Source organism: Mus musculus, chromosome 9 (genome assembly GCF_000001635.26).
Source record: "Mus musculus strain C57BL/6J chromosome 9, GRCm38.p6 C57BL/6J".
Taxonomy (NCBI): Eukaryota; Metazoa; Chordata; class Mammalia; order Rodentia; family Muridae; genus Mus; species Mus musculus.
In genome coordinates this window covers 68,487,262-68,515,184 of record NC_000075.6, presented here as the reverse complement: position 1 = coordinate 68,515,184, position 27,923 = coordinate 68,487,262, and the positions used below count along the sequence as shown (strand labels likewise).

Below are 27,923 nucleotides of genomic sequence, written 5' to 3'. Positions count from 1 at the left end.
AATGGCTCATACTCTAAGATCAAGAATTGACAAATGGGACCTCATGAAACTGGAAAGCTTCTGTAAGGCAAACGACATAGCCAATAAGACAAATCAGCAGCCTACAGACTGGGAAAAAAATCTTCATTAACTCCATATCCAATAGAGGGCACATTTAGTTTTTAAAAGCACAAGTGGCTGATAGCTACCATGTTAAGCAATTGGAAGCTAGTCATCTATTCAATTGTCACATAAATTGGCCTTTTCCCAGCAATGTCGTGGTTTAAAGCATGTAGATCAAGGCCAGGAAAACTGTTTACCACAATGTCTGGTCTAATGAGGCATTCGTGAGTGGCTAAGGTGCAAGGATATCATTGCAGAAACAAATACTTAAAAAAACAAAAAAGAATGCACTTGAATAAGAAAGGACTTATTTGGCCCATGATTTCAGAGGCTGCAATTCATCGTGGCAGGGAACCTGAGGACAGAGCAGAGAGGCTCACATCATGGTGACCAAGGAGCAGAAAGATGGAACCTTCTCCATTTTCCCCTTTATTACCACTCACATCCAGGGTGGGTCTTACCCTGATAGTTAATCCTCCTTGGATAAATCCTCACAGACACACCCAGAAGTGAGCTATACTATGCTCCAAACAACCCAATTGACAATCAGAATTCTCCATTGTCATGATACTTGGAGATTTCAGAGTGGGGGGAATGACAAAATAAACCAAACATCTAAGAAAATTGAGTTCTCGGTCTCTCTCTTTCACACATGTGATGTTTGGCAGACAGGTTTAATAAAAACAGATTTGTTTGTTAAAAAAAAAATGTCATCTAGCAGCCAATGGACACCCACCAAGACAGCCACATCAGTAGCCATGAAAGAAGCCAGGGAGCAGGAGTTTGAAGCCTAACATCATATCTGATATATAGACATATGGTAGACATTCAGTGTCTTCCGGGATTAGATTTCAAGTGAAGTTGTTAAAGGGAGGTCATCTTTGAAGCTATTAATGCGAGTAGCAGATAAGATTTCAGAAGTCTAGTCTGTAAGAATTAGAAGAAAAAGGCCACAGAATCTACCAGATATTTGTTATGATATAGAAAAGGAAGGACAAACATCTATGAATGACCATTGCTGGAGAGAAGACGCATGGGAGGTCAGGCTGTGTAGCTGGGCTTTCAAACCTTGAGGCTAGAGACAGCAACAGAAAGCTGCCATCTGGGTCAGAGTGCTTTTGACCACCAACAAAAACCGCCACAGGCAAATGCTCAATAATAAGGATGGATGCTTCACACTATAGCAAATCTAGAGCTGCAATGGATCTGTGCTTTGATTGCTTTTCTCTAACTTAGTTCTAATGAGCATTTCTTGAAGGGAGTTCATTTCATAATGATGAAGTTGAAGCTTTGGGAGGTTAAATTACTCCTCCAAATCATGCAGTAGGGACCAGAAGTTGAGGTATAAAGGCTTGAGGACTGAAAGTAACTTACTGAGTGCTGTGAAGTTCATCTCGTTAAACGAGATTTTAGTCTTCAAGAATAGCATTGGAACAAGGCTATGGTATATTATTTCCATTACATCAACTAGAATCCACAGTACTGAGATACCATGCTCAGTCATACAGCAGTCAATTTGCCAATGAACCCTATGTCTCAAATTAGAGACTCCCTTGTAGAATATGAGATATCTTTTTGTGGATTTTATGCTTCCCAAAAGAACAGTAAACAGACAAAACAATGGAGACCATGATCTTCATTGAGTGCTTTCTGATGTCCATCTCTGGAAAGCACAGAGTTCTCCCTGATGCCCATCCCATCTGAAGAGATCACTGAGTCCTCCCTGATGCCTACCCCATCACAAGATATCACTGAGTCCTCTCTGATGCCCATCTCATTTCTTTCTCCCTATACTTTCAATGGCTGCTGTTTTGTGGCAATGCACAGACAGTGAGGAACCTGCAATAAATATAAAGCACAGCAGGATGGTTGCCCACCCCAGAAGAAATTAGACCCTCAGTGTTCAAGGAGAAGGGGAGTACCAAGTCTGCAGCAGTGCAGTCTCAATACTGAGCTCTTTGGTCCTCCTGGTTTAAGATCTCAAACTGGCTTTTATATCACCAAGCAGCCTATAAACCAGTACAAACAATGAATTCATATGCATGTCTGAAAGTATGCAGCTTCAGGCTTAGGAAGGTGGCTATGGTATTAAGGGGCTTGTCATGCAAGCATGAGGATTGGAACATAATCCACAGTGTCCACATGAAAAGCAGGGTGCTCCAGGGTGGAGAGGTGTGTACCTGTTCTCATCTCTGGTGAGGTACAGACAGGCAGATCCCTGGATATTACTGGCCAGGCCAACTTGGCAGTCTGAGCTTTAGGGTCAGTGAGAGACCTGCCTCAAATGATAAAGTGGCGGGTAATTGAGGAAAGAAGCTCATGTCAGTCTCTGACCTGTATGTGTGCACTCACACACATGTTCTCACACACAAACATACACACATACATGCACACACACAAAAAAGAGAATGGAGTCAATATATAACCAGTAAGGAATGTTCCTTTTGGTAGGAGATAATTCTCATAATAAGAAGATATAAGACATATTCAATAGATCTAAGCTAGTTTAGTCTCTCTGATGTGACATTATTTTTTCAGAAGATAGTTATCCATTTATTATCTGTTGCCCATGTCATATGACACTGAGAAATTGATCAGCATCCATCCAAAAATGTATGCCTTTAGAATGGAAAGAGCTGCCAAGTATGGATTAAATTGATAAAAAAAATAATTCCAAACATGATTAGAGTCACTTTGTTGTATACCCTGCACAGCAGGTGGGGAATCCTTAGAGAGAATTAAGGGAAGGTTTAGGGAAAGCAGATTAGTGGGGAAAGATTAAATGTGTTTCAAAAGCACCCCAGAACATATTTCAAATGACAGTCCTTCCACAAGCAATGTTAAACTATTAGAACACAGAAATTCAAGCCCTTTGTCCAATACCTAACACATATACAGTAAGACACATAAGGGCATGTGCCCTTGTGGAACAAACTGTACATACTGAATATACTTAGAAGTAATGATTGTAGCTGATTACTATGCTATTTTTTAACTTCACATTTAATTGTAAAACTTATACAGGAAATCATCCTTGTTGTAAAAGATTCTGACAACATAAAAGTATGTACAAGAAAACATGAAGACCAGAGGCTGAGGAGATAGCTTAGTGCATAAAGCACTTGTTTTATGTGAGAGGATTGGGGACAGGAGTTCAGATTCCCTGAATCCACTGGGAAAGTGTGGTTGCTGCTTGTAATTCTGGCACTTGGAAAGAAGTGATGGGATCTTTAGGGCAAATGGACTACCAAGACTAGCAGGAATTGGCCAACTCTAGGTTCAGCAAGAGAGCCTATACTGAGAAAGAGAGAGTGGAGAGACAATAAGGAAGACACATTGTATCAGCTTTTGGCCTTCATACACATGTGCACCTACACATATATGTACATTTACACATGAGAACATGTACACCCTCACACACACACACACACACACACACACAAAGTTTCAAATGTTTGACACAGTATCTTTATGTTTGTATGTCTCTCTGTGTGTATTGTATGCATGTGTTCACATATGTGTGAGTGCACTTACCAGTATGTGTACATAGAGGTCAGAGGTCAACGTTAGGTATCTATCATTCATCAGCTAGGTTCTTGAGATAGTGTCTTTCACTGAAACCACTCTTTGCACTACACTAGTCAGCCAGCAAGCTCCAGGGTTCTGTCCATCTCCACCCAACCTCTGTGCTGGGGTTGCAGGAATGAACCACGTTATAATTTTTCAAAGGTGCTGGGGATCTGAACTCAGGTCCTTAGCCTGTGCAGCAAGTATTTTACCCATGGAGCCCTTGACAAACTATCTTCTATCATGGATACTCCTTAATTTATTTAATCAATGCCTTTCTGATAACACTTGATATGTCTGCAACGGTTTTTCCTAACAAAGATTCCAAAGAGGCTTGTTTTCTTGTTTCCCAACATGAAAACAACATCAGAAAGGACATCATTTCTAGTCAACTTGTTAAAACTCCTTCTTGATTCTGTCAATGAGTAGCAGTTGTGCCCATCTTGACTGAAACCACACAGCCACTTGCTATGACCTTCTTCTTGATCTATTGACATTGTAATCATAGGGACTAGGGCAGGGTGGGCTATCAGTGCTTCCCGTCTCACAGAAGTACTTGCTGCTGCACCTTATTGGATCTTGAGGTCTCCTTTCTTATGTCAGAGTTTATACGCTGACTCCATCCACACAACACATAAAGAGGAGTTGTTTCTGAACAATAGGTTACTATGAACAATAGGTTACTATGAGATTATTCAGGTATATTTGTATATATGTGTTTCTGTAATATACTTTATATGATTACATAATTTATATGAATCACATCATCAACAAATATATGTATATTATACAATAAAAATACAAGATTAGGAAAATTAGAAGAGGGTGTAGGGAGATTCAGAAGTTAAGAACATCAGAGCTTTTGCAGAAGGCTCAGTTTGTTTCCCAGGACCTGCAGTGATGGATCATAGCCACCTGCAGCTAGGATTCTAGAGTACTCAACATTCATTCTTGATCTCTGCGTGTTCCTACACACATATTCACATTGTACAAGCTGCACTTAGACTCCAGGCTCATACACATACCCATATAATTCTAAACATTAACGGATTTTTTAAAAATTAAAGATGTATTAAGAAATCAGAAAATAGGGCAAATATCAGGCATGAGCCTAGAATTTCAACTTAGCCAGGAAACTAAGATTTATCATTTTAGTTTTTTACAATATCCAGTTTGTAACTATTTACATAATATATTTCATGTAGTTAGTATCTAAGAAGTAAAGATAAATATGTAATGACTAGTTTTCCTTTTTCTTATTTTTTTTTTTTTATTTTTCAATAGTCCTCAGATTTCATAAGGGTTTAATCACTGTCCTTGGTCAGAAACCCCATACTCCTCATCATTGGCCATGACTAGTTTTCTTATAATCTATAAATTACTTATGTAAAGCAAACAATAACCTAGCTAGTTCCTCTTAACCTTAGTTTTTCAATTTTGTATATAAAAAGTGAGAATGAAAACCCAAATTCACAGAATTAGTGTTAAGATCATATGAAAGATGCACTCAAGAATCCAAGATGGTTTTCAGTAAGAATACAACAGTAGTTTTTGTAAAACATCAAGAAAGGACCATGAGGTTGACACCAACCATTCACAGGATTGGATTCTTGCTTCTCTACTTATGGAAGTGATCTTAGGGACATTGATTAACCTCACACTGTCCATATAATTAAGGCAAGACTAGTATTATAATAGGATGGAATGATATAAATTATATATCTTATCATTGGAGCATCCACACCATGGGGAAAATGATGCACAGTAATTTTCAGGTGTCCACCCAGTTCCATTTTTCTTTCTGTTATCAAGAAGCACATTGTTTGGCTGCATGAGAAAAAAGAAGCTACTCAAGCTTCCTGCATTGTATTTCCCAATGAATTTGGCACACAGCAAATCTTCTGTCTTAGCTGTAATATCTCAAAGGTATTTCTATGTTTTCCAGTGTTGAAACAATTTCCCATAGCACTCTGGTGTTTGCGCACATTTTTAAGCAGAAGCACTGAGAGTCCTTGGTGGTTGTTTCCATGCACATTACCCAATCTGCCACTCACTGAATAGGAGAGCATGCTAAATGAAAAGTAGGGTAGAGATACCATCTCAGTCTCACAGATGGGGAATTTGAGGCTTGGAGGTTATGCATGAGCTTCTTAAGGTCAAAAAGTGAGAGGCAGCTAATGGCTTCATGTTCAGGTTTCCTAAGGGTTTCATCCCCCAAAATCTGCTCCTGTGCATTCATGACAGACTAGAATAATCGATGCAAGAATAACAGTGCAGAAAGAGAGTCTACACTGTAGTTTATTCTAAGAAGAGTGATAGATCTAGATAAACACTGAGCAACAGATATGAAAGGAAGAGGAGAGGAAAGGACCCTGGAACCTGAAGACACACATACAAATGAAGACCAGGGATGTATAGGGAAGGCTTTCCCGGGAGATAACCTGGTATGGTGAGTAAAGTAGCCAGGGAGATTCAATGTAGAGTTTCAGATGGGTGAGAGGCTTTAGAACCTGGCCCTACAGGAGCAGCCCCTGGAATCTAGTTTTCAGAACAGACATTTCCATAGGTCAATGGAAATCACTCCTAACGTAAATGCTACAGCTATCACCATCTAGAAACCTCATACATGCTCAGCATTGCTCTAGAAATCCACTTGGATGACACAATCGATCCTTAGAACAGCCTTACCCCTTTCTTCTTCTGTCTGTCTGTAGCATTCACATTCTTAAGTATGTGAAGTTCTCTCACTGTTGTTTTTTTCCATTTCTTTTGCTTCTATGACTTGTTGTTCCTGCCCTACGATTGTTTTCATACCCAGATGTCCAGGGCCTTATGACACGCTAGTGATTAATCTTCCTTGACAATCCTTGACTGGATTTAGGATCACCATGGAAATATTTCTTCAGGTATGCCTAGAAAGGTGTTTCCAGAAAGACTTAGCTAGAGAAGAAAAGACCTACCAGGAATATGGCTGGCAGCATCAATGATGCCGGAACCCAATACAAAGGAAAAAGTGAGTGGAACACCAGCAATCATCTCTCTCTGCTTCCTGGTCATGGCTGCATTGTGCCCAGCCTCCTGGAACTTCCATTGCTTGCCTCCTTCCCCACCATGATAGACTATAACCTTGACCTACCAGCACAAATAAGTATTTCCTTCCTTAAGTTGCTTCTTATCAGGTATTTGTTCACAGCTATGAGATAGGTCACTATTGCAGAAGAAATCTTCCTTGCAGCTCCATGAGGATTTGACTTCCTTGACTGTCCTCACTCTCTTTATGTGAAGCTAACCATCACTAAGATATTATGACCATTAGGCTTTTGCCTTTCCCAGTGACTTCTGTATTAACATAGACTATAGTAGGAGAAATGTTTAAGCTTTTTACTCAATGCTGGTTATCAAATCATGGGCTGTGTGCTTCTTAGGCTAATGCTTACTACTGAACCAGATCCCCAGCTTCCCTTAAGCTATTCTTTTAAGTGAGTAAATGAATCTCTAATGATATTACTGCGGGTAGAGATGCAAGATATTTTTGAAGGGCAAATGGATTTGCTAGACATTTGAAATTACATCCACACCCATGTCTCCACTAATTCAGTCTCTCGGAAGACTGAGCCCTTCTAGGTCCTTTAATCACCCCTCCCTACCTTCTGTGTTAACATTCTATAACTATACATGGCCCATGGGCAGATGGGAACAATTTTCTTCACATACATAGACAGTGATTCTCTCCACTGTCAATGACATTTCTTTTTCCCCGTGGGATCCCAAGGAAATGAGAAAGTTGAGCTGTCCCCAGGGTGTGTTGAATTAGGGCAGTTGCTTAGTTCTCTTTCCTACTGGGGAATGAGTGGGATAATTGAGAAGGAGATGGTTGCACGGTAGTCAGTTTTTGAATATGTGTGTTACACACACACACACACACACACACACACACACACACACACACACACACACACACACACACAACTATTGAAGGTCTTCCAGCAGCAGTGGCTGGATGAGGTACAGTTCATTGGAGGAACAGATGAACTTGACATGGGACAGGGAGAGAGATTTCTGTTTCTCCATCTATGGCCAAGCTTCCAGGAGTTCTACGAATAATTTAGAGAGCTTCCTTAGGACTCATTGCATTCTCCAGAGAAAATATCCTCGTTTTCACCTACTCTGGATTACTGGTTTCTGACCTGTTGCTTCTTCCTTAGACCATGCCTCCTGTCCTGTGCCCTGTATACCACCATTTCTTTGATTAGCCATACAGTGTTTGATTTTGATTTCACTTGTGAATATTACCACTTGAATTCTGTGCTATATAAATCCCAATCAGCCTATGTCTTCTGACCATTGTAGTCTCCTGAGATTTAAGTGTTGAAGACTCCTATTGATGCTAGATGACTCTGGAGTGGCTGCCAAATGCCTTGTTTTCTCTTGCAGCAAGTAAGAATTAGTCAAGTAATTAATCAAAAGCTATGACTATGGTGCTGCTTAAGCCATTATTACACTTTTTTAAAAAAGCAATTTTGTTTACTAGATAAATGAGAACCCAGAAGTCATGACCTGGACATTGTCATGGGCAAGAAGATAAGGTGGCCTGAGCCTTCTCAACTGCTACCATATAGATGAGTCTTGTAAGACTCAGAATGTGAGGATATATAGTAGTAATCAAAACAAAAAAGAAGACTTCTGGAACCCAATGCATGTCTCAGCTGAATGTAAGAAGCCCAGAGCGAAGCAATAGACTGTGAAAATATCTCATCATAGATTGAAGACCAGAACTGAGCTGTTAGAAGGAAACTCTAACTACATATTATAGTGTCTCCATCCTTGATAACAGATACATAGCCAATCATATCTAAAGTGATACATAGTTGAAATATCCATATGTCACAGCTTTCAATTCTCAGCATTAGAGATGAATTATACTAGATATTTGTGATAATTATTCCCAATTATGAATGTATCAATTAGCTATGGCTGTATAACAAACCAACCTAATGTTCAGGGGCTCAAACAGCTGTACAAATTTATAAAATTTATAATTAACACTATTATCGTTCATGCTTCTGAGGCTTCCTGAGGACTAGCTGGTGTGGGACTGACTTGTCTAAGTGGCTCTGTTTGTCCTGTACTCATACATTTGTAGGTAGACAGGAAGGGGACTCTTGGAGCCTAGGCTCTAACCAGGGGTAGCTTTGTTGGTTAAGTTTCATCACACGCCAGGCGGTGGTGGTGTACACCTTTAATCCCAGTACTTGGGAGGTAGAGGCAGGTGGAATTCTGAGTTTGAGGCCAGCCTGGTCTACAGAGTGAGTTCCAGAACAGCCAGGACTACACAGAGAAGCCCTGTCTGGAAAAAAACAAAACAAAACAAAAAAACAAACAAAAAAGTTTCACCACCCATGTTTCCTGCCCTCTGCTGAGACTAGCCAGTTTCTCCAGCATGTGCTTACAATTTTGGCAGAAGCTCAGAAGCTCAGCATCAACGTATGCAGTCTCTTGAGGCCTCACCTGAGCATGAGTCTGATATCACATCTGCCTTACAATATCAGACAAAGCACATCTCCTGGTTGAATCTATGTCAAGAGATGGGTTATATCCTGTTAACAGGGTGGGGAGGCACTGTAAAATATGAAGCAAGTATGATATTCATTAAGTATTTAATAAACACGAGCTAATAAGAGTTACCTTTCATGAATCCCATGAACTGAAATACAGAAATCATAAAATACTGCTAAATATAGAAGCCACAGCAACTAGTAATTGTGATCGCTGTTATGACTAAGATGAGAGATGCCAGTAATTCTATTAAGTTTGTTTTTAATGAAAATAAGATCTCTTTTATAATACCACCTAAAAGATGCATGGCAAAGAAAAAATACAAGAAGGGGGAAAAACATATGTAATAACACATGATACACATGAACCAGGTAATCATTTTGAGGCTAAGATGTGGGATGCATGGTAAGTAGCCATCAGCCCTCCTTCTATAGACAATGCAAGATGTTTCTGTTGGTCATTAGACTAACATCACATTTAAGTGACAAATAGATTTCAACCCAGGTCCATCTTGTTCTAAATGTAAGCTCTTTTGATGTTAGAAATAGTGTTCAACCAAGCCCTTCACTTCAGCTCATTTTTATACACAGCATGCGTGCAAATTCTCACAGCGTGCTTGATAAGCAGTTTAGATACTCAGCAAATAAAATTGAAATTAAAACAACTCTAATTTCATTACATATTCTTCCTATTTCCATTTTCCAACAATTTTCATGAGTCATATATATGTATATATATGTATGTGTATGTATATGTATATTACTAGCAGCAGCAAAAACAACATATAACCATTTTGAGCCCTTATTAATTTCCCTTATAAATTCTGGAGATTTTTGTTTGATTTGTTTTTGTAGTGTGGAGAGATCAAACTTTGTGCCTTTGGAATCTGAGAAAGTGCTCTATTACTGAATTATGGCACCAGTACACCTTTATAATAGTCTAGAAAGTTCACAACCTTGCATTGGTATTTTTTCCTCTCACTTTCATGCATACATACTGGTAGTGCTTGACACCCACACAGGTCTCCTTACCAGACAAGTCACTCACAGCATGAAAATATGCTCTTAAATAAGAAAATTCCCAATACCTCAGCACTGCATTCATCACTCAGCTATCAAGATGCCCTTTGGAGACCTTTTTAGATAGTTCAAATCATTTTGCTCTCGTCAATCCTGTGAAATGGGGTACTATTAGAGTGAAGCTCTGGTTTGAATGTGAGATGTCCTTTATAGGCTCCTGGGTTAAAACATTCGGTCCCAGCTGGTGGCACCATTGGAGAAAAGTTGTGGAGCCATTCGCAGAAGAAAGTGAATCCCTGGGGACAGATTGTGAGACTTATAGCCTAGCCACACTTCTTGTTTACTCTGCTTTCTGAGAGCAGATGCAGTGTGACCAGCCAGACGTCTGCAGGTGCCACTGTACCTTCTCAGCCTCCTGCCATGTCTTCCCCATTATCGTGGCTGTATCTTTCTGAACTATAAACCACTGAGTGGCTTTAGTTGGGATATTTTATCACAGCAATAAGGAAAGAAGCCAAGACAAGTGACTTAAAGAGCAGACTACCTTAATGCAAGTTGGAGCTCCACAAAAAGTATTCATGTAGGCAAATTTGCATCTCCTATATGCAAAGTCAAATGATGGAAGCTCTCATGGGTTGCCCCAGGATAACTGTCAGAAAGGAGCTCTGCAAATGCTCAAAGACTCAGTAGACATTTATGAAGCAGTAGGATGTGCATGGATAAAGATGGAGCAGAGACTGAGGGAATTGGCAACCAATGACCACCCAACTTGAGACCTGCCCCATGTGAGAGAGGCAACCCCTGACACAATTAATGATATTCTGCTATGCTTGCAGACAGGAACCTAGCATAACTCTCTCTCTCTTGAGAGGCTTTATCTAGCAGCAGATGGAAACAGACACAGAGACACATAGCCAAACATCAGGTAGAGCTTGGGGAGTCTTGTAGAAGAGTGGAGGATAGAAATGGGCAAGCTGGTAGAATCCAGGACACCACATGAAGAACTACAGAGTCGGTTAGCCTGGGTCCTTGGGGGTGGGGGTCACAGTGACTGAACCACCAAGGAACATTCAGGGCCTGGACCTAGGCACCCTACACATTTGGAGCAGTCTGCAGTTTGATCTTCATGTGGGTCCCCTCACAATTGGAGTGGGGCTGTCTCTGACTCTGTAGCCTGGATCCCCTACCCATAAATGTACTGCCTGGTTGGGCCTCAGTGGGAGAGGATGTGCTTAGACCTGCTGTGATGTGATATCTCAGGGCAGGTGATACCCAAAGGTGCTTCCTCTTCTCTGAGGAGAACGGGAGGGAGTAATGAGGGCAGGGATTTGTAAGCATAGGCCTGAGAGAGAGAGGAGGAGGGCTGAGATTAAATTAATTAGTGAAAACAACAACAACAACAATGATGAGGGATCTTAGTCCCATCTTAGCAAGTCAAGAAAATATAAGGAATTTCTGGACAATCTGTGAGTTGTCTTTAACTGTGCCTAAAACCACCTATCAGTTATAGCATGCTTTCTTCCTTTTCTCTCCACTGACCTTGTGTAAATCTCAAGGTTAGGACAGACTTGGTGTCATGAGTGAAGACAGAAGAATTATCTATGCACTGATGCTTGTGGAGAAGGTAGTTACAGAGGCGAGGACGCTGAAGCAAAAGCCAAGAGATGTAGCTTCTGGTCCTGCTGAAAGCAACCAACCAACAGGGAAGCCTGGAGCATATTCATCCCCATTGCTCAGCCCTTTTCTTGACCAGTCAAGTTTTGGAATCAGAAGTTAACACCAATCCAGGTTCCAGTCCATATCAACAGCAGAGTATCTAGGTACATGACTAAAGCTATCTGAGCCTGTGTTATTCCATTTCTTGTATGTGTATGTGTGGGTGGGGTACAGCTACACAGGCACAGGGTCTCTAACTAATAATCCCCAGAGGTCCTTCTATCTTTGCCTCCTTCCATACCTCACAGATTTCTCGACTACTTTATAAGAGCTAATGATACCATTTGCCTTCCCTAGAAGGCTGAGATGCGAGAAGCCTTGGTATTCATGAACTCCTTTTTCCATTTTGACTCTAACTAATGTCCTGTAACTTCAAACAGTGGATTATTGGTGCCTTGAATACTTTTTTCCCCCTATGAGGCATGTACTTCTGACAAGTCACTAATGTTAACACCATTATACAGCCCTTTCAAAGATTTCCTATCATAACCCACTCTATTAACCTGGCAAATCAATGGCATGCTTGTAGAAGACTTTATTCACAGACAGCATCTCAAAGCAATAGGAAGACAAGTACGGGAATCCTTTTTAGCCCTTCCATCATGCTATGGGTTCTTTATCCACTTACACATCAGAAAGTGGCCCATGATCACAGCAGATTCCACAGGGGCCAAACTAAAACCTTGCTGAGCAATGATGTTTACAACTTGTAGCTTATCTCCAAAACAAGTGTAAATATCACATTAAGAAGATAGTGCTTAATGGTGTTCCCTCTTAGTTATTAATTTTCCTGCAAACATTAGAGAAAAGGACTATTCTTTTCCTTTTTAATTAAAAAAAATCCAATATCTTTAGTTCTAGAATGTATTTGGTTTGCCTGATATTGGACATTTCTGTCAATTCTGAGTCCCAGGGATCTGTGGAACTGTGGCCAAGAGGAGTCAAAGCCATGGACAATACATCTTTCTGATTGGCAGGTAAATTAAGCAGTTGCCTTTAACATTATGTGGCTTCCTTTTGGGTTAACCAGTCCCAGAAGATATCGATTCATGGTTTTTGAAACCTGGCAGACTGTAGATAATGTTTATCCAGAGATTTTATATATGTTATCTCAATCGGAGCTCTTTAATCTACAGAGCCATGATAATGAGAAAGAGATGGGTGTTTAATTCTTATAACTGTTTACCTATCAATGTACAATCCTATGGTTAATCCAGTAAGAATTAAGAATGATAACCCTTGAATATCTTATGGCAGGTACCATGCTGAGAGCTTTACTATCATCATCTCACAGTCATTTCCCAAGACATAGGCTGTTACTGTTCTCGTTCAGAGATGAAGACTCTAAGCTACCCAGTCAACAATTTTAAAAGGACTGCCCATAAAGACAGGTTTTGTTGTTGTTGTTCGTTGTGTTTGTTTGTTTTTGTTTCTTTTGGAATAAAAGTATTATATTCACGGAACACCCTAATATTATGTAGATAGGGAATTCTAGAGGTCAAACTGAGTTTTGAATGTCAATACATTGTCCATTCAATTATATCTCAGTTTTGATGATTCTCATCTTGAGGGTACACTGAAATTCACTTTCTGGGAGAAGGAACAATAGATGTGGACAGTGAGGCTGTGGGCAGATGTTATGAAATCAGAGCTGCCTAGGCTCATATCCTCTCCTGTGGGGCTTCACTTAGGAAAAAAATGCATCATGATTCCTCCCATATCATAAAAAGAGATCTAAAAGTGACATTGAAAAAGAAGCACATGGGGTCAAGCCGGATGAAATGGTCTATTCCCAACCAATTTGTAACCTACAAAAGTGGCGGCTGTATAAGGCTCACCTATCAAAAATAAATACAGTTCAGACAGCTTTGAGCACTTCTAGGAGTCCCATTTTCTCATAAAATCTCAATAAATCATAGCAAGCCTATCGTGTAAAGAGACATAAACAGACAAGGAAGGCCAAAGATGATAGGCAACAACTCTATGGCTTTGAGCACTTCTAGGAAGCCCATTTTCTCATAAAATCCCAATAAATCAAAGCAAGCTTATTGTGTAAAGAGGAAGGGCAAACATTATAGGCAACAACTCTAGAACTCTGGAGGCTGAAAAGCAGGGGCTCTGTTGAAACTGAACAGGTGAGAGCAGCCAATTGAATGTACAAAGGGGCAGATTTCTCCTTCCTTGTTTCCCTCTCTAGATAACTTCTCTTCCCATAGCATTGGGAGTAGAGAAGGCTGTTTTTTAGACATAAAAAAATCTCTGGGTGTGACACACACAATTGATTATATACCCAGGGTGGGTAATGGTCAACTATCTTCTGGAGTTTAGCTTAGAGATGTCTCGTGGCAAGACCTATGCTTTCTAGACAAGATGTGAGAAGACTCCTCCTATGAATTCATGTAGACTACAGGCAGAAACTATCAAAATCCTACCACAAGCAGATCAGGTAAATGGTTTACATAGAACTTGCAACAGTGTAAAACCCATCAGTGATCTTCACAATCATGAACACAGGCAGGATTACCTAACATCTGAGGAAATCTCGAATAGACGATAGTGCCAAAACTGTGAATTTCACAGAGAAAATAGAGCAATACATATATAATCAACTATCACTATTGCCATTAGAATGGACACTAGTGGGAAGAAAGAGGGGAGAAAAAGATCAGGAAAGTGGATATGATCAAAACACATGGTAAAACTTTAACATAAAGGACACTATGGTATCCAATTTCATACAATCAATTGGAATTAATAACAATATTTTATACAACCCCCAATGAAACTAGAGGAGAAAGCTATGAATGAGAAATAGGTAGGAAAGTGCAGCTCCCATACGTACCACTTATGGATATTAAATATGTAATATTAAGGGTGAAACATATCAATAAAGGTGTTTTAATAAAGACCAAAGTTAGAGAATCAACTCCTACATTTCTTTTTTTTTTTTTTGCTGTATCTTTTTTTTTTAAATTTTTTATTAGGTATTTAGCTCATTTATATTTCCAATGCTATACCAAAAGTCCCCCATACCCACCCTCCCCCACTCCCCTACCCACCCACTCCCCCTTTTTGGCCCTGGCGTTCCCCTGTACTGGGGCATATAAATTTTGCGTGTTCAATGGGCCTCTCTTTCCAGTGATGGCCGACTAGGCCATCTTTTTTTTTTTTTCTTTCCATTTTTTATTAGGTATTTAGCTCATTTACATTTCCAATGCTATACCAAAAGTCCCCCATACCCACCCACCCCCACTCCCCTACCCGCCCACTCCCCCTTTTTGGCCCTGGCATTCCCCTGTTCTGGGGCATATAAAGTTTGTGTGTCCAATGGGCCTCTCTTTCCAGTGATGGCCGACTAGGCCATCTTTTGATACATATGCAGCTAGAGTCAAGAGCTCCGGGGTACTGGTTAGGTCATAATGTTGATCCACCTATAGGGTTGCAGATCCCTTTAGCTCCTTGGGTACTTTCTCTAGCTCCTCCATTGGGAGCCCTGTGATCCATCCATTAGCTGACTGTGGGCATCCACTTCTGTGTTTGCTAGGCCCCGGCATAGTCTCACAAGAGACAGCTACATCTGGGTCCTTTCGATAAAATCTTGCTAGTGTATGCAATAGTGTCAGCGTTTGGATGCTGATTATGGGGTGGATCCCTGGATAAGGCAGTCTCTACATGGTCCATCCTTTCATCTCAGCTCCAAACTTTGTCTCTGTAACTCCTTCCAAGGGTGTTTTGTTCCCACTTCTAAGGAGGGGCATAGTGTCCACACTTCAGTCTTCATTTTTCTTGAGTTTCATGTGTTTAGGAAATTGTATCTTATATCTTGGGTATCCTAGGTTTTGGGCTAATATCCACTTATCAGTGAGTACATATTGTGTGAGTTCCTTTGTGAATGTGTTACCTCACTCAGGATGATGCCCTCCAGGTCCATCCATTTGGCTAGGAATTTCATAAATTCATTCTTTTTAATAGCTGAGTAGTACTCCATTGTGTAGATGTACCACATTTTCTGTATCCATTCCTCTGTTGAGGGGCATCTGGGTTCTTTCCAGCTTCTGGCTATTATAAATAAGGCTGCTATGAACATAGTGGAGCATGTGTCCTTCTTACCAGTTGGGGCATCTTCTGGATATATGCCCAGGAGAGGTATTGCTGGATCCTCCGGTAGTACTATGTCCAATTTTCTGAGGAACCGCCAGACGGATTTCCAGAGTGGTTGTACAAGCCTGCAATCCCACCAACAATGGAGGAGTGTTCCTCTTTCTCCACATCCTCGCCAGCATCTGCTGTCACCTGAATTTTTGATCTTAGACATTCTGACTGGTGTGAGGTGGAATCTCAGGGTTGTTTTGATTTGCATTTCCCTGATGATTAAGGATGTTGAACATTTTTTCAGGTGCTTCTCTGCCATTCGGTATTCCTCAGGTGAGAATTCTTTGTTGAGTTCTGAGCCCCATTTTTTAATGGGGTTATTTGATTTTCTGAAGTCCACCTTCTTGAGTTCTTTATATATGTTGGATATTAGTCCCCTATCTGATTTAGGATAGGTAAAGATCCTTTCCCAATCTGTTGGTGGTCTCTTTGTCTTATTGACGGTGTCTTTTGCCTTGCAGAAACTTTGGAGTTTCATTAGGTCCCATTTGTCAATTCTCGATCTTACAGCACATGCCATTGCTGTTCTGTTCAGGAATTTTTCCCCTGTGCCCATATCTTCAAGGCTTTTCCCCACTTTCTCCTCTATAAGTTTCAGTGTCTCTGGTTTTATGTGAAGTTCTTTGATCCATTTAGATTTGACCTTAGTACAAGGAGATGAGTATGGATCAATTCGCATTCTTCTACATGATAACAACCAGTTGTGCCAGCACCAATTGTTGAAAATGCTGTCTTTCTTCCACTGGATGGTTTTAGCTCCCTTGTCGAAGATCAAGTGACCATAGGTGTGTGGGTTCATTTCTGGGTCTTCAATTCTATTCCATTGGTCTACTTGTCTGTCTCTATACCAGTACCATGCAGTTTTTATCACAATTGCTCTGTAGTAAAGCTTTAGGTCAGGCATGGTGATTCCAGCAGAGGTTCTTTTATCCTTGAGAAGAGTTTTTGCTATCCTAGGTTTTTTGTTATTCCAGATGAATTTGCAAATTGCTCCTTCTAATTCGTTGAAGAATTGAGTTGGAATTTTGATGGGGATTGCATTGAATCTGTAGATTGCTTTTGGAAAGATAGCCATTTTTACAATGTTGATCCTGCCAATCCATGAGCATGGGAGATCTTTCCATCTTCTGAGATCTTCTTTAATTTCTTTCTTCAGAGATTTGAAGTTTTTATCATACAAATCTTTCACTTCCTTAGTTAGAGTCATGCCAAGGTATTTTATATTATTTGTGACTAATGAGAAGGGTGTTGTTTCCCTAATTTCTTTCTCAGCCTGTTTATTCTTTGTATAGAGAAAGGCCATTGACTTGTTTGAGTTTATTTTATATCCAGCTACTTCACCGAAGCTGTTTATCAGGTTTAGGAGTTCTCTGGTGGAATTTTTGGGGTCACTTATATATACTATCATATCATCTGCAAAAAGTGATATTTTGACTTCCTCTTTTCCAATTTGTATCCCCTTGATCTCCTTTTGTTGTCTAATTGCTCTGGCTAATACTTCAAGTACTATGTTGAAAAGGTAGGGAGAAAGTGGGCAGCCTTGTCTAGTCCCTGATTTTAGTGGGATTGCTTCCAGCTTCTCTCCATTTACTTTGATGTTGGCTACTGGTTTGCTGTAGATTGCTTTTATCATGTTTAGGTATGGGCCTTGAATTCCTGATCTTTCCAGAACTTTTATCATGAATGGGTGTTGGATCTTGTCAAATGCTTTTTCTGCATCTAACGAGATGATCATGTGGTTTTTGTCTTTGAGTTTGTTTATATAATGGATTACATTGATGGATTTTCGTATATTAAACCATCCCTGCATCCCTGGAATAAAACTTACTTGGTCAGGATCGATGATTGCTTTAATGTGTTCTTGGATTCAGTTAGCGAGAATTTTATTGAGGATTTTTGCATTGATATTCATAAGAGAAATTGGTCTGAAGTTCTCTATCTTTGTTGGATCTTTCTGTGGTTTAGGTATCAGAGTAATAGTGGCTTCATAAAATGAGTTGGGTAGAGTACCTTCTACTTCTATCTTGTGAAAAAGTTTGTGCAGAACTGGAATTAGATCTTTGAAGGTCTGATAGAACTCTGCACTAAACCTGTCTGGTCCTGGGCTTTTTTTTGGCTGGGAGACTATTTATAACTGCTTCTATTTCTTTAGGGGCTATGGGACTGTTTAGAAGGTCAACTTGATCCTGGTACCTGGTATCTGTCCAGAAATTTGTCCATTTTGTCCAGGTTTTCCAGTTTTGTTGAGTATAGCCTTTTGTAGAAGGATCTGATGGTGTTTTGGATTTCTTCAGGATCTGTTGTTATGTCTCCCTTTTCAGTTCTGATTTTGTTAATTAGGATTTTGTCCCTGTGCCCTCTAGTGAGTCTAGCTAAGGGTTTATCTATCTTGTTGATTTTCTCAAAGAACCAACTCCTCGTTTGGTTAATTCTTTGAATAGTTCTTCTTGTTTCCACTTGGTTGATTTCACCCCTGAGTTTGATTATTTCCTGCCGTCTACTCCTCTTGGGTGAATTTGCTTCTTTTTTTTTCTAGAGCTTTTAGATGTGTTGTCAAGCTGCTAGTATGTGCTCTCTCCCGTTTCTTCTTGGAGTCACTCAGAGCTATGAGTTTCCCTCTTAGAAAAGCTTTCATTGTGTCCCAAAGGTTTGGGTACGTTGTGGCTTCATTTTCATTAAACTCTAAAAAGTCTTTAATTTCTTTCTTTATTCCTTCCTTGACCAAGGTATCATTGAGAAGAGTGTTGTTCAGTTTCCACGTGAGTGTTGGCTTTCTATTATTTTTTTTTATTATTGAAGATCAGCCTTAGTGCATGGTGATCTGATAGGATACATGGGACAATTTCAATATTTTTGAATCTGTTGAGGCCTGTTTTGTGACCTATTATGTGGTCAATTTTGGAGAAGGTCCCATGAGGTGCTGAGAAGAAGGTATATCCTTTTGTTTTAGGATAAAATGTTCTGTAGATATCTGTCAGATCCATTTGTTTCATCACTTCTGTTAGTTTCAGTGTGCCCCTGTTTAGTTTCTGTTTCCATGATCTGTCCATTGGTGAAATTGGTGTGTTGAAGTCTCCCACTATTATTGTGTGAGGTGCAATGTGTGCTTTGAGCTTTAGTAAAGTTTCTTTAATGAATGTGGCTGCCCTTGTATTTGGAGCATAGATATTCAGAATTGAGAGTTCCTCTTGGAGGATTTTACCTTTGATGAGAACGAAGTGCCCCTCCTTGTCCTTTTTGATGACTTTGGGTTGGAAGTCAATCTTATCAGATATTAGGATGGCTACTCCAGCTTGTTTCTTCATACCATTTGCTTGGAAATTTGTTTTCCAGCCTTTCATTCTGAGGTAGTGTTTATCTTTTTCTCTGAGATGTGTTTCCTGTAAGCAGCAAAATGTTGGGTCTTGTTTGTGTAGCCAGTTTGTTAGTCTATGTCTTTTTATTCGGGAGTTGAGACCATTGATGTTAAGAGATATTAAGGGAAAGTAATTGTTACTTCCTGTTATTTTTGTTGTTAAAGTTGGCATTCTGTTCTTGTGGCTGTCTTCTTTTAGGTTTGTTGAGGGATTACCTTCCTGTTTTTTCTAGGGCATTGTTCCCATTCTTGTATTGGTTTTTTTCTGTTATTATCCTTTGAAGGGCTGAATTCGTGGAGAGATAATGTGTGAATTTGGTTTTGTCGTGGAATACTTTGGTTTCTCCATCTATGGTAATTGAGAGTTTGGCTGGGTATAGTAGCCTGGGCTGGAATTTGTGTTCTTTTAGTGTCTGTATAACATCTGTCCAGGCTCTTCTGGCTTTCATAGTCTCTGGTGAAAAATCTGGTGTAATTCTGATAGGCTTGCCTTTATATGTTACTTGACCTTTTTCCCTTACTGCTTTTAGTATTCTATCTTTATTTAGTGCATTTGTTGTTCTGATTATTATGTGTCGGGAGGAATTTCTTTTCTGGTCCAGTCTATTTGGAGTTCTGTAGGCTTCTTTTATGTTCATAGGCATCTCTTTCTTTAGATTTGGGAAGTTTTCTTCAATAATTTTTTTGAAGATGTTTGCTGGTCCTTTGAGTTGAAAATCTTCATTCTCATCCACTCCTATTATCCGTAGGTTTGGTCTTCTCATTGTGTCCTGGATTTCCTGGATATTTTGAGTTAGGATCTTTTTGCATTTTCCATTTTCTTTGATTGTTGTGCCGATGTTCTCTATGGAATCTTCTGCACCTGAGATTCTCTCTTCCATCTCTTGTATTCTGTTGCTGATGCTCAAATCTATGGTTCCAGATTTCTTTCCTAGGGTTTCTATCTCCAGTGTTGCTTCACTTTGAGTTTTCTTTATTGTGTCTACTTCCCTTTTTAGGTCTAGTATGGTTTTGTTCATTTCCATCACCTGTTTGTATGTTTTTTCCTCTTTTTCTGTAAGGACTTCTACCTGTTTGATTGTGTTTTCCTGTTTTTCTTTAAGGACTTATAACTCTTTAGCAGTGTTCTCCTGTATTTCTTTAAGTGATTTATTAAAGTCCTTCTTGATGTCCTCTACCATCATCATGAGATATGCTTTTAAATCTAGGTCTAGGTTTTCGGGTGTGTTGGGGTGTCCTGGACTGGACGAAGTGGGAGTGCTGGGTTCTGATGATGGTGAGTGGTCTTGGTTCCTGTTAGTAAGATTCCTACGTTTACCTTTTGCCATCTGGTAATCTCTGGAGTTTTAGTTATAGTTAACTCTGTTTAGAGATTGTTCTTCTGGTGATTCTGTTACCGTCTATCAGCAGACCTGGGAGACAGATTCTCTCCTCTGAGTTTCAGTGCTCAGAGCACTCTCTGCTGGCAAGCTCTCTTACAGGGAAGGTGCATAGATATCTTGTTTTTGGACCTCCTCCTGGCCGAAGAAGAAGGCCCAAAACAGGGCCTTTCTCAGAAGCTGTGTTGCTTTGGCAGTTCCCAGAAGCTGTCAGCTTCTCTGGCGCACCCTCTCACCTGTTCAGACTAATTTCCTAAGTTCTGCTGAGTCCCGGAACCAAGATAGTGACCGCTGCTGCTGAGGCTGAGGCCGCCTCCCGAGCCAGGCGGACACCTGTCCTCTGGTCCGGACGGTGGCCGGCTGTCTGCGGCCATCTCTCTAGTACAGTTTTATTTATATGTGTCACATAATAACTACACACATTTGTTAGGTGTAGTGTGATACTATGACCTAAGTATACTGTGTAATAATCAAATTAGGGGGTTACATACCCATTGCTTTATGCAATTATCATCTTGTTGTGCTGAGGACAATTATATATGTTCTTCTAACCATTTTGAATCATTCTATAAAATATTGCTAACCATAATCGTGCCATGATGCAAGAGAGCACCAGAACTAACTGCTAGTTCATACTCACTGACCAACCCCTCTCTATCGTCACTTCCTCTACCTCCTTCTCTTGACTCTGGTATGCATTATTCCCCTTCCCACTTCCTGTTTCAAAAATAAGTACTTGCTATTTTTATTTGAGATTTAGTTTATTCTGTGAGAGTTTCACATCTGTATACAATAAAATATGATAAATTTTTACCCATATCCCCCTACAACTCCCATCAGATCTCCACATATCCCTCTTTCAACTTAATGTCTCCTATTTTCATGCAATAATTCATTACTTCCAGTTACTTTTACTTATATGTGCATGGGTGTGGGACCATCCATTGGAGCAAGAGAAACCCACTGATGGCCACATCCCTAGAGAAGAATGAGTTCCCCACTCCCAGCGTGCAATGATGCCTCAGTTATGAATGGAGCTTCATGAGCACTTCCACTCAGGCTACAGTTTTGGTTGGCTTGATCCCGCAGAAGTCTTGAGCAGACAATCACAGATGCTGTGAGTTCATGAGTGCAATAGCCACTTCGTCCAGGAGGCATCAGTTCACAGCACCCCTCCCTGTACTCTGGTTCTTATATTCCTTCTGTCTCCTCCTCTGTGATGTTTTCTCAGCCTTGGCCAGGATTAGGGGTATATGATAAAAATGTCCCATTTAGGGCTGGCTACCTAACGACTTCTTATTTTTAGCATTTTGACCAGTTGTGACTCTTTGCATGGACTGCTGCCAACTCAGAAAGCAGCTTCTCTGGGCAAGACTGAGAGCAATCCAGGTGGAGATGCTCAAGGATCAAAATAAAAATAGATACATTTCTTGATATGACTGGGAAAAATTGTATTGGAAAGCTTTTGTGCATTGGGGGAGTAGATAGCAATTGATACAAAGTAGCAATAGCTAGAGAGAGAGAGAGAGAGAGAGAGAGGGAGAGGGAGAAGGAGAGGGAGAGGGAGAGAGAGAGAGAGCGAGAGAGCACAAGCCAATCAATTTCCAAAATACAGAAGGCAAGGAAGAATAAAATAAAAATAGAACTATGAAGTCAGAAGTAGTATCCTTATGAAGAATATTGTGGTATCAGCTGAGTATTGATTTACTAAAAATGATGGGGCCAGAGAGAAGGAGCTAAAACCTCATCTATCATAATGGGAAGTCAGAGATCTTACTTAATATTCATTAATCCAAAGAATGCCACATATGCATGCTATTTAGAAAGATGTCTGCTTAAATGCCAGAAGAAACCAGTGAACCCACCCCAGGCAAGACAGAGTGTAGGGCAGGGAGCTGTTTGGATGTCATGATGAGTCTTGCAAAAAGATTTGACTTTGCAACTATGTGCTCTGTTATTTTGATTAAGCAAATATTCACCACCAAGTTCCAAGTGCAGCATGCAAGATGGTACAGTCCCTTTGAAAACAAATGCCCTATCCCTGTTTTGAGAGACCTTCACATTTCCCCACACACACTTCTAGAATGTACATAATTAGCAGAGAAGTGCATTAAGGTGCAGTTCCAAAGTTTCAAGATGTGTCATCTATCCAAATTCATATCTAGAAGTTCCACACTTGGCACTTAAGAGACTCATTGAACAAGGAGGGTCAGTCAATCCATTACTGTGTGTTAACCAGGCCTGTAAACTCATGAAGCGGAGCGCAGTATTGCTGAAATTACTACCAGATAACCCGAAGACAAATAAAACCATTAAATATTCATTTCTTTCTCCTGAGCACCAAGTGATCATGGCTTTCTGATCTTGGAGTCTCTGGGACTTGGTTGACAAATCATTTCATGTCCTCTGGGCAGATCTTGGAACATTTTTCTTCCTGCTTCCAAGGAGAGAAATCATCGTGGCGAGAAGCTTGACTTGCATACATTTTATTTCTCTTCACATAGGTCCATGTCCCTCTGTGGGCCCCTGCCCTGGTACGACATTGGGTGGGTGACGTGTGACATAATTCTTACTTTTACATCTGGTCATTTAGCAGTTTGCATCCCAACAGGTCATTTTTCTGCTGGTCATTCTCTAAGAAGTTGCTATTGAGAGAGTGTCTCAGCATAAAGTAAATACTTGCCACTGTGCCTGCCTTCACTGTACCCATTCCTCCCTTGTTTACCATTGGTCCTGCTGATAGGGGGTGTCTTTGGCTAACTTGTTATAATTCTCCCTCTTTAATTACATCTCTGGGTCCTCTTGTGTGCTGTATGAAATGTTGGCATAATTTTACTGGATTTTGTTAGTATGTTCATGAACTTCTACAATTTTTTTTAATGTTTATTTACTTTGGGGGTGTTGAGGTCATGTTATAGTGAGATTGTGAATGTCAAAAAACAGCTTGTAAGAGTCAATTCCCACCTTTCACTCTGTGTGTTCCAAGGATTAAACTCACGTCATCAGTCTTGGCAGCAAGCACTTTGACCCGCTGAGCCATCTTGCTGGCCCTGAAATTCTCCCACTGAGGTCTTTCTCTGTTATTACACATACAAGTTCAGTATTGTTCTCTGCAGGCTACAAGCTTTCATTTGCAGTTAGCTTTAAGATGACCTCTTCCACCTGTATAGAGACTGTGCACTTGTTGGTGTTTTCTTTTGTCTTCCCTCCCCATTGGCTTCTTGTTCCTCTCTGGACTATAATATGAGTTCCTGCTGAAGACAAATTTCACCTTTCTCCGAATTTACACATTAGTTTGGTTGTCTACACTCTGTCTTTTGATGGACATACTTCTACAATACAAGTGTCTTCCTTTGGGTTATTTCGGGGAGATCTCTTAACACTTGCTCTCAGTTTAGAATCCTAAGACAAATCTAGAACCCCAGAGAAGCCAAGGATGAAGAGAGCACCCATCATCCTTAGAAGCTAAGACAGACCAGGAAGAGCTGAGGGACACTGGAGATCCCATATACATCCCTGGCTGCCCAAAGCCATGATGATGCTCTCCATTCAACCCAAAAGTCCTCCAAACCTATTTGGAGAATATTACTGCAGTGGTTTGAATAGGTATTGCTTCCATAGACTTACATGTTTGAATTCTTGGCTCATAGGGAGTGACATTATCAGGAGGTGGGGCCTTGTTATAATAGGTGTGCCCTTGTAGGAAAAAGTATGTCACTGTGAGGATAGACTTCCAGATCTCCTATGGTCAAGCTACATCCAGTATGGAGCGCAGTCTCCTTCTGCTGCCCACAGACCAAGATGTAGAACTTACTCTCAGCTCCTCCAGCACCATGTCTGTCTGCATGCTGTCATGATTCCTGCCATAATAATAACTGACTAAATCTCTGAAACTGTAAGCCATTCCCAATTAAATGTTTGCCTTTATAAGAGTTGCCGTGGCCATGGTGTCTAGTTACAGCCATCAAGCCAATACTAAGACAACTCCCTTCTTAGAAATCTGCTGTTTGTAAAACTAAAATAAAGACGAAAATAACAACAGACTCTCAGAAGTCCCATTTCAGCCACGGTGGACAGAGCACGTGCCTTTAATAAAACAAAGCCACGTCTTCTTCTCTTAACCAGTTTACATATTCAAGGAAGATTTACATATGTTGCCTGTGGCATTTATTCTCATAGCCATTAAACATTTATTAAGTATCTATTAAGGCACAGGTACTATATATGGGCCTATCCTTTCAGATTATAATTCAGCAACACATATTTGGAATCGTTACTATTTCCATATATTTTGTACCAGTAATATGACCCTTGGGAATTTTTCCTAAGGTAATAATTCATATGGAAAAAGTAATATGCAAAAATATATTTATAGCAGTTTAGTTTCTAATAACTGCAAGAGCTAACTGCCCAGTGATGGGGGAATTAAGACAGCCATGGTGTGCTCATTTCATGAATGCAGATGAGACAAAGCGCAGAAAGTGGGAAAGAATATACTAAATGTTAAGGGCAAGACTGAGGGTGAGTTCCATGAAAATATGAAGGCATGTGTGTAAAAACATATATGTAATAGAGGTGTCAGAAGCCAGTAAACAATGTGAGCAGTGTTGGGTTGGACAGAGAGACTATGCCCCTATTTTCTTTCTCAGGATATAATAGTCCCCTTAATACCTACTGCCCTGGTTTCATCTCGACTGCAGTGAAAAAATACCTGATAAAGAGCAACATATGGGAAATAGGGCTTATTTCAGCTCACAATCCCAAGTTACAGTCCATAACCTGCTCATATGAAACCCAAGGTTAAGAGCAGAGAGGAATGACTGCATTCATGCTTAAGGCTCAGCCAGCTTTCTCTACTCCTGTACAGTCTAGCACCTAAGCCCATGGGAACGGCAACAGCCATGTTTAGGCTAGATCTTCCTACAATCCATGGCACCCTTCTTAACATCAAATTTTGTTAAATATGAAAGAATTTGATCTTAAGATTTCAAAGGAATAGATATTATCAGAAAATAGTGACAGTCTCAGGGTCTGGAGAGATGATGGTTCAGCCATTAGAAGCTCTTACTGCCCTTGCAACAGAACAAGTGTTTGGTTTCTAGCACCAAAGTCAGGTGGTTCACAATTGTCTGTAACTAGCTTCAGGGGATCCAATTCCACTCTTCTGGCTTCTGCTAGCACCTGAGTGCACACATATGCACACGCATGTACATAAGTTTAAAAGTAGTGGGTAGCCTGTTTCATTCACTAGTCAGGGCCACAATCACCGTCGCTGCATTGATAATTTTTCTAGAGTCAAATCTCACTAGCTTCTGTAACTGTCACTATTCTGTGACGCTTTCCTCCTCATCTGGGGTTGTCAGGATCTTAAACTGCATGGAGGTCATTGGAGGTGATGGAGAGTTCTGATCAGACTGGATTAAAAACCTCTTGAGTTTTCCACTTAACAAGCCACTCAGTATTTCTGAGCCTTGCCCTTCTCTCCAGGAAAATAGGGTTGATCACAGAGACCCTCTTACAGGTCCACAATAACATTTCCAAAAATTTCAGCAGTCTACCTGCTCCTGGAGGGAGACTCAGGGAATGTGAACTTCAGGTCTCAAACCTCAGAAGCCTTCTGGGGGCCATGTGAGCTGCTAGGCAATGGGAGGGGGCAGACAGGACAGGAGGTTTTGTCAGATGCTACATGTAGCTTAGCAGGTACGAAACCCAGCCAACTGTAGAGTGTAGCCTGGGATGGCAGTGGCTGAGGTCCTTACAGCAGGTCTCTGTTATGGCCACTGGTGGCTTATTTTGTCATCATGAAGGCAATATGTGTTTATGAAATAAAACTCAGAATGGGGTGAAAAATTGAAACCAGCTCCTACCTCCCCCCAATACCTCCTTGTGAAGAAGGGGTTGCTAACAGTTGGCTTCTCTCCTCCAGTGTTCCCAGCACAGAGGCTTTGGCAGGTTTTAAAGCCCAACTGTAATTACACTGCACATAAAATTTTGCATCCTGAATTTTTCATTTAAATGTAGAAAATAAGCTGTTTTCATGCCATTTTGTAGTGTTCAGGGCCATAATTTTTAATGGCAGCACAACATACTTGTTTGGAAACCATACAGGCTTTGTGCATGCATGCACACTTCCCTTGTTTATTTTATTTTTAATATAAAACATATTTGAGGTTATAATATAATTATACCATTTCTCCATCCCTGCCCTTCAACCGTCCCATACACATCTCTCCCTCTTCTTCAAATTTGTGGCTTCAGTTTTCACTAATTGTTATTGCACACATGGCCAAGGAGCCCCTTGTATAGTTTTCCTGTCCTAGAAAGACCTCTGAGATTTCTGAGTAGCTAAGGGTAGTCTAGAGTCCAAAACTTCCTGGAAAGAGGGGAGAAAGAAGGAAGTAAATAAAAGAAGTAAGTGGGAAGAGAAGGGAAGAGCAACACAAGAGCTGGGGGATCCACAGGGGTAGGGTAGGGAGGTACAAGGGAAAGGGTGAAAGAGGAAGAAGAAAAGATGAAGTAGCAGAAAAAGGTAAACGAATAGGAAGAGAGGGAGAGGAAGAGAGAAGAAGGTAGTGATGAAGAGACAACGGGCACAGGCCTCAGATAAAACATGGTCTCTAGTAGCAGAAATAGAAGTTTTCCAAGGAAGATGGGTCCCTGAAGTTCTTATCTCATGGGCTGCTTGCAAATCTTCATGATCTATGCATTGGTTTTCCTTATCATTCATATTTAATATTATGAACATTGGGATTTTCAATATTTATTATTGTGATCACATTTATGATATCCTTTCTTTAAAATTCTCTCTGTCTCTCTGTCTCTCTGTCTCTCTGTCTCTCTGTCTCTCTGTCTCTCTCTGTCTCTCTGTCTCTCTCTCTCTCTCTCTCTCTCTCTCTCTCTCTCTCTCTCTCTCTCTCTCTCTCTCTCTCTGCATTTGTGTGTGTGTGTGATTAATTCAAGTACCAGTAGACATCAGAAGAGGCCATCAGGGCCCCTGAAGCTGAATGTGCATGCTGGGAACCATAAGAGCAGGAAGGACTCTTAACCACTGAGCCATCTCTCCATCCTCCGTCTTTC

The 27,923-nt window shown here is 40.5% G+C and overlaps 1 long non-coding RNA gene across 1 annotated transcript in view; it reads left to right on the top strand.

The window, feature by feature from the left end:
- Nucleotides 1–27,923, top strand: part of 4930502A04Rik (RIKEN cDNA 4930502A04 gene) — a 49,299-nt gene that overhangs the window by 5,016 nt on the left and 16,360 nt on the right. Inside the window, exons 2-3 of the long non-coding RNA NR_040737.1 lie at nucleotides 11,801–12,064; nucleotides 12,816–12,937. This is a non-coding gene — a long non-coding RNA (RIKEN cDNA 4930502A04 gene). The remainder of the gene's footprint in view (nucleotides 1–11,800; nucleotides 12,065–12,815; nucleotides 12,938–27,923) is intronic.